Here is a 7,774-nt window from a genome sequence, read left to right as displayed (position 1 = left end):
CCAGTCAGTGCCCGTTGCCGCTTCTGCCGACTTCCGTGCTCATGGAGCGTCCCCATCACCATGGGAACGTCTCCATATACTAGAATGTACTGTCGGATTTGAGAATTACGTGAAAAATCGCAATTCGATTATTTCAAGTTATAATAATCGAATTTCGATTTTAACTTAGCACTGCTATATTTAATTCTAGCCTAATATGGAATATAGCAGTGCTAAGTTAAAATCGAAATTCGATTATTATAACTTGAATTCATCGAATTGCGATTTCAACTTGGACCTGGTTTACTATGGTTGGCTTGGTAGAATTAGCGAATATGACGAATGTATTCGTCATATTCCACAAAACGAATATAACGAATGTATTCGTCATATTCCACAAAACGAAGATAACGAAGTATTCTGCATCTTCGTTTTAGCTACCTATTCATCAACTTCGCTAATTCTAGCAATCATATAAGAAAGTTTACTATAGAGACAGCTAAGTTTAATTCGCTATGCGATTATATGACTGCTTTTTAAAAAAAAAAAAATAGAATAATTATAATACCTGATAATTATTCTAATTATTCTATTTATTAAAAAAAAGCAAAGTAATATAATCGCATAGAGAATTAAACTTAGCTGTCTCTATAGTAAACTTTCCTATATGATTGCTAGAATTAGCGAAGTTGATGAATAGGTAGCTAAAACGAAGATGCAGAATACTTCGTTATCTTCGTTTTGTGGAATATGACGAATACATTCGTTATATTCGTTTTGTGGAATATGACGAATACATTCGTCATATTCGCTAATTCTACCAAGCCAACCATAGTAAACCAGGTCCAAGTTGAAATCGCAATTCGATTAATTCAAGTTATAATAATCGAATTTCGATTTTAACTTAGCACTGCTATATTCCATATTAGGCTAGAATTAACTATAGCAGTGCTAAGTTAAAAGCGAAATTCGATTATTATAACTTGAAATAATCGAATTGCGATTTTTCACGTAATTCTCAAATCCGACAGTACATTCTAGTATATGGAGACGTTCCCATGGTGATGGGGACGCTCCATGAGCACGGAAGTCGGCAGAAGCGGCAACGGGCACTGACTGGAGCAGCCAGGAAGCCAGGAATCCAAAGGACAGGTAAGAACAACTTTAGGGAAGTGGGAAAGAAAAAAATATAACAATAAAAAAAAAAAAAATATTCAAGTAATAATAATCGAATTTCGATTTTAACTTAGCACTGCTATATTCCATATTAGCTTAATATGGAATATAGCAGTGCTAAGTTAAAATCGAAATTCAATTATTATAACTTGAATTAATCGCAATGCTTTTTCAATAGGAGAGTAGCCTTTAAGTTAAAATCGCAATACGCCATTATTTAAATCGCATATTAATCGCGATAACAAGAATAATGACGAATATTCGATTTCGACGAATATAAAACGAATATTTTATCGAATATTCGCGAATTTCGTCGAAATCGAATATGGCACCTGCCGCTCATCACTAGTCCCCGACAGGCACGTCGCTCTGCTGGGTGACGTCATGCTACAAACGGTTATCCTAGCATCATTTCATGTGACATCTCTGTATACGTCAATCGATCATGACCTTGGTGTCAGTTTGGTTAGACGTATGCTGGAATTATCATCCTTGACTATACAAACCTGTGACTTTGTTGTGGATCTCCTGAATATCATCTTGAGACAGAATTACTTTCTGTTTCAGGAGACATTTTATAAACAAATTAGGGGCCTGGTGATGGGGTCCCATGTGGCCCTCACTTACGCCAAAATTTTTATGAGGTGTTTTGAGGAGGATGTCGTCCATGCATCCCACCACCGCAGCAAGATCCTGAGGTGGTGGAGATACATCGACGACATCTTCCTCATTTGGACTGGTGACTGTTCTGAACTATTAGATTTCCAGCTTTATCTTAATAGTATTAATAAAGAATTACAATTCACTTTAGTCTATTCAGACACGGAAATTTTTGGATACTACTGTCAGATATCAGGGAGGTCAGCTCTACACTAGTTTATTTACTAAACCAACTGACAAGAACACCCTTTTACATTTTGAGAGCAGCCATCCCCGAAATATGGTTAAACACCTCCCTTTTTCCCAATTCCTCAGGGCCAAAAGAATTATCTCTGACCCTGGGGATTTGGAGAAATCACTGGAGACCATGGTTGAGAAATTTAAACAAAGGGGTTACCCCCCCCCCCCCCCCAAGTTGTTACAATCTCAAATTGACAAAATCCAAAACATAGACAGATGTGATACACTAATAAGGAAAGAAATAAAGGGTCCTCCTAATAGGATCCCTTTCATTACAAAGTATACTGAACATAGTCGGGTAATTAACCGAGTTATCAGCAAACATTGGGGTATTTTAGGTGGTTGCATTTTAGGTGAATTTAGATCTTTTCCCTTATTTTCCTATCGGAGATCTAGGAACTTACAGGATCAATTGGTGCGAGCGGATGTCGGTCCTGGTCCTGGACTGGTACAAAGTACATTGACACAGCGAAGCACGGGATGCTTCCCGTGTCTCAGCTGTGTCAATTGCAAACATATCTGCAAGGGCAAGACTTTTATACATCCGACTACCAATGTGGGGTACCCGATCTCCTTCTACCTCACTTGTAGTTCCAACTATGTAATCTATGTCTTGAGTTGCCCGTGCAGATTGTTGTATGTGGGTGAGACATCCACCGACCTTAAAACTCGTTTAAACAATCACCGCTCCACAATAAGAAAAAAACGTAAAGATCTACCCATTCCGAAGCATTTTGTAGAGAAAAATCATTCTGAAAACCAACTAAAATGTTGGATAATTGATCATATTCCGCAGCCTAGGAGTGGGGGCAATAGAAACTTGTTATTAAAAAAGAAGGAACTTTTCTGGATATATACACTTAATACTTTGAGACCTAACGGTCTAAATGTAGATTACAATTTAGGGGTATATTCATAAGAGGTGGTTTGCCCTACGATATTTCCCTGTGTCGTCTGCTCTGTCTCTTATCCTGCAGTAGGTGATGTTAGTTAGGCATAAGTGTTTTATAAAAGATCTAACTCATGATTCTAACTTTCTCCTTTTTTCATCTGTTTTATTTATAGATGATTTGATATTATACAAGAAGAAGAGCAATGTGTATGTGATGCTGATCTGCCGTAGTGGAAAACACCGTACCCCCATGTCTGCTTTATATCATCTTTATAATTTTGAATAATCTTGAGTATACTGTGGTCAGGTTTAGGCTGTGTCTCGACAGACTATGTGCGAACAAATAAAACATATAGACATAGATCTAACAGTTGTTAGGAGATCCCTAATTGTGGCATAGACAGGAGGTGTAAATGGGGCGGCACTTATATGCACGATCGACATGGCAATGCCGATTGTGCTCATCTTGTTTGCCCGATGTAAGGATACGGTACCCCCTTGACAGGGGTGTCCGGCTCCTTCTTTGGCCTCCTACGAGCCATATATTATATAAATTATACAACTGTGGTCTTCTGCCAGTATCCAATATGGCGCTTCTACACACACATTGATGTGAGCACGCGCGTTGGAGAGCTGTCAGAGTCTTCCGGCCCTGCTGTGTCCGATCTGGGCGACACGCCTGTCTTGGACGTGCCTGTCGGGGACGTAACATATGTCACTCTGCTGAGACACATCCTGACGCCTGCGTACCTCCCAGAGGTAGACGCCAACTTTGGCCATTGCGGACATGTGTGAATACGCTGTTTCCATTGGGTATGTCAGTCTTCCCATCGCTTGCTCCTCCTGTTTTTAAATTAATGCAATTATGTGTATACACAACAGCTGATATATATTGGCGCTACTTGTATTTATATAGTAATTATGTCACATTACTGTAAAGTTTTCGATAATGTTTTATATCTGATTATGTATCACTATTCCTATAACTAGATTACTTATTATTTTAAATTTTTAATCATGTTATATTTGTCTCTACACATGTTTTCACTACATTGATTGTATTCATTGATCACTCCACCCCTTAATTATGTACATCTATTTATACCATATGTTACACTTATGTTTTTTGATGCTTGAGAAAGGCTCTGTGTTTTGAGCCGAAACGTCGCCTCACTGTGCCACTGTGGCTCAATAAATTTCCACTTTTTTCTACTAGATGTGCTGTCCGTTTTCATTTACATACTCGTGGGTAAGCAGTGACAACCCTGGACATAGCACCCACCATTGTATTTTGTGAATTGGTGCTGCCACACTTTTCCTTTTTTCACAGGGAGTGCAGAATTATTAGGCAAGTTGTATTTTTGAGGATTAATTTTATTATTGAACAACAACCATGTTCTCAATGAACCCAAAAAACTCATTAATATCAAAGCTGAATATTTTTGGAAGTAGTTTTTAGTTTGTTTTTAGTTTTAGCTATTTTAGGGGGATATCTGTGTGTGCAGGTGACTATTACTGTGCATAATTATTAGGCAACTTAACAAAAAACAAATATATACCCATTTCAATTATTTATTTTTACCAGTGAAACCAATATAACATCTCAACATTCACAAATATACATTTCTGACATTCAAAAACAAAACAAAAACAAATCAGTGACCAATATAGCCACCTTTCTTTGCAAGGACTCTCAAAAGCCTGCCATCCACTGATTCTGTCAGTGTTTTGATCTGTTCACCATCAACATTGCGTGCAGCAGCAACCACAGCCTCCCAGACACTGTTCAGAGAGGTGTACTGTTTTCCCTCCTTGTAAATCTCACATTTGATGATGGACCACAGGTTCTCAATGGGGTTCAGATCAGGTGAACAAGGAGGCCATGTCATTAGATTTTCTTCTTTTATACCCTTTCTTGCCAGCCACGCTGTGGAGTACTTGGACGCGTGTGATGGAGCATTGTCCTGCATGAAAATCATGTTTTTCTTGAAGGATGCAGACTTCTTCCTGTACCACTGCTTGAAGAAGGTGTCTTCCAGAAACTGGCAGTAGGACTGGGAGTTGAGCTTGACTCCATCCTCAACCCGAAAAGGCCCCACAAGCTCATCTTTGATGATACCAGCCCAAACCAGTACTTCACCTCCACCTTGCTGGCGTCTGAGTCGGACTGGAGCTCTCTGCCCTTTACCAATCCAGCCACGGGCCCATCCATCTGGCCCATCAAGACTCACTCTCATTTCATCAGTCCATAAAACCTTAGAAAAATCATTCTTGAGATATTTCTTGGCCCAGTCTTGACGTTTCAGCTTGTGTGTCTTGTTCAGTGGTGGTCGTCTTTCAGCCTTTCTTACCTTGGCCATGTCTGTGAGTATTGCACACCTTGTGCTTTTGGGCACTCCAGTGATGTTGCAGCTCTGAAATATGGCCAAACTGGTGGCAAGTGGCATCTTGGCAGCTGCACGCTTGACTTTTCTCAGTTCATGGGCAGTTATTTTGCGCCTTGGTTTTTCCACACGCTTCTTGCGACCCTGTTGACTATTTTGAATGAAACGCTTGATTGTTCGATGATCACGCTTCAGAAGCTTTGCAATTTTAAGAGTGCTGCATCCCTCTGCAAGATATCTCACTATTTTTGACTTTTCTGAGCCTGTCAAGTCCTTCTTTTGACCCATTTTGCCAAAGGAAAGGAAGTTGCCTAATAATTATGCACAACTAATATAGGGTGTTGATGTCATTAGACCACACCCCTTCTCATTACAGAGATGCACATCACCTAATATGCTTAATTGGTAGTAGGCTTTCGAGCCTATACAGCTTGGAGTAAGACAACATGCATAAAGAGGATGATGTGGTCAAAATACTCATTTGCCTAATAATTCTGCACGCAGTGTATATGTATATATATATATATATATATATATATATATATGAATATACATACACATATGTATATATACATATTTATATAAATATATTTGCACACGTGTGTGTGTGTGTATACATTGCAATGCATGGGCGCCGACAGTGTGTCCACTGTCTGCAGACATGAACCCATTCATTTAAATGGGGTCTGCAATCTGCATCTGACAGTACTTTTTCGCAGTGCGGAGGCATAGACAGAAAACCCATGGATGCACTCCATAGGTTTCCGATCTGTGCTTCCATTCCAGACCACACTGTATCTTTCGGATTTCAGACCCATCACTTGATACGGTGCGCACACGGCTGGTGCCTGTATATTGTAGACCCCCTGTTCGCTGGCCACAATACAGGCACAGGCAGGCTATGGTCATGTGCATGAGGCCTAAAGCCATACCTCCTTCCAGTATCCAGCAGGACAGTCCCGGATTTCAGTGGCGTCCTGGTACGGGGGAGGTATGGATCGAAAATGGATCAGTTTTGCCCTAATGCATCCTGAATGGAAAAGGATCCCCTCAGAATGCATCAGTTTGCCTCCGATCAGTCACCATTCCGCTTTGAAGGCGGACACCAAAACGCTGTCCGCCTGATGAAACTAAGCCAAACGGATCTGTCCTGGCACACAATGTAAGTCAATGGGGACGGATCCGTTTTCTCTGGCACAATAGAAAACGGATCCGTCCCCCATTCACTTTCAATGGTGTTCAAGATGGATCCGTTATGGTTATAGAAGACCTAATACAAATGGATCCGTTTATGACGGATGCATGCTGTTATATTATGGTAACGGAACTGTTTTTGCAGATCCATGACGGATCCGCAAAAAACACAAGTGCGAAAGTAGCCTTGGGCACATAGTGTCCCTCTTCCAGGGGCATAACTGGAAGTGAGTGGGCCCCACAGCAAATATTTGTAAGGGCCCCCCCAGCGCGCTTCGCACCTCCCTCCTCCTGTGTAAACCCCACTCCTTTGGCACAGTGTAGCGGTATACTGTATATTGTGTGGCACAGTGTAGAGGTATACTGTATATTGTGTGGCACAGTGTAGAGGTATACTGTATATTGTGGGGCACAGTGTAGCGGTATACTGTATATTGTGGGGCACAGTGTAGGCTATATGTGTATAACATAAACATATTTCATATGAAAACTTACAATTACTTGGCTTGGCCCTTGGGGATCTCGTACGCCACTTCAACACTTTGGCCGGGGGCTCGGTGGAGCTGATGTTGTGCTTTAACCTAATGAGAAAGATTTAACAATAAGGATTTGGAGAAGGGGCAGAGGAATAGCAGAGCAGGGGGAAGCTGGTGCTGCTACTAGGGGGTCATACCATGGGGGAGTAATAAAGCCCACCATAATGCCCCCCCAGTAGAAATAATTCTCCTTATAATGTGACAGTGCAAAAATACCCCCTTGTAATGCCCCCAGTTGAGCTAATGTCCCCATAGTACCCCATAGTGCCCCCCATAATGTCCCAGTATAAAATACCCCTATATAGTGCCCCCAGCAAATTCCCCCATAGTGCTCCTCTCCCCCCTTCCTGCTAGAGCCCCCCATAATGTACCAGTATAAAATGCCCCATATATAGTGCCCCAGTAGATGCCCCTCAGTGTCCGGCCTCTGATAGGTAGCCGGCCTAGTGTCCCCCATAATGCCCCCCAATAATGTGCCAGTAAGTGTCCCCATAGATGCCCCCCATCATGTGCCAGTATCAAAAATTGAAGACGGTCGGCACTTCTCTGGCAGAGTCGTGGTGCCCGTGTCCAGGGTATGAAAGCCCACTCACAATATGAAACAAAGGACCGGCACTTCACTGATGAACAAATCTGTGGCTTTATTGAAGCATGGAGGAAACAGCGCTGATGCGACACGTATTTCGGCTCAGGTGTGAGCCTTTGTCAAGCAT

This window comes from Bufo bufo, chromosome 4 (genome assembly GCF_905171765.1).
Source record: "Bufo bufo chromosome 4, aBufBuf1.1, whole genome shotgun sequence".
Taxonomy (NCBI): domain Eukaryota; kingdom Metazoa; phylum Chordata; class Amphibia; order Anura; family Bufonidae; genus Bufo; species Bufo bufo.
This window is presented reverse-complemented; position numbering follows the sequence as displayed.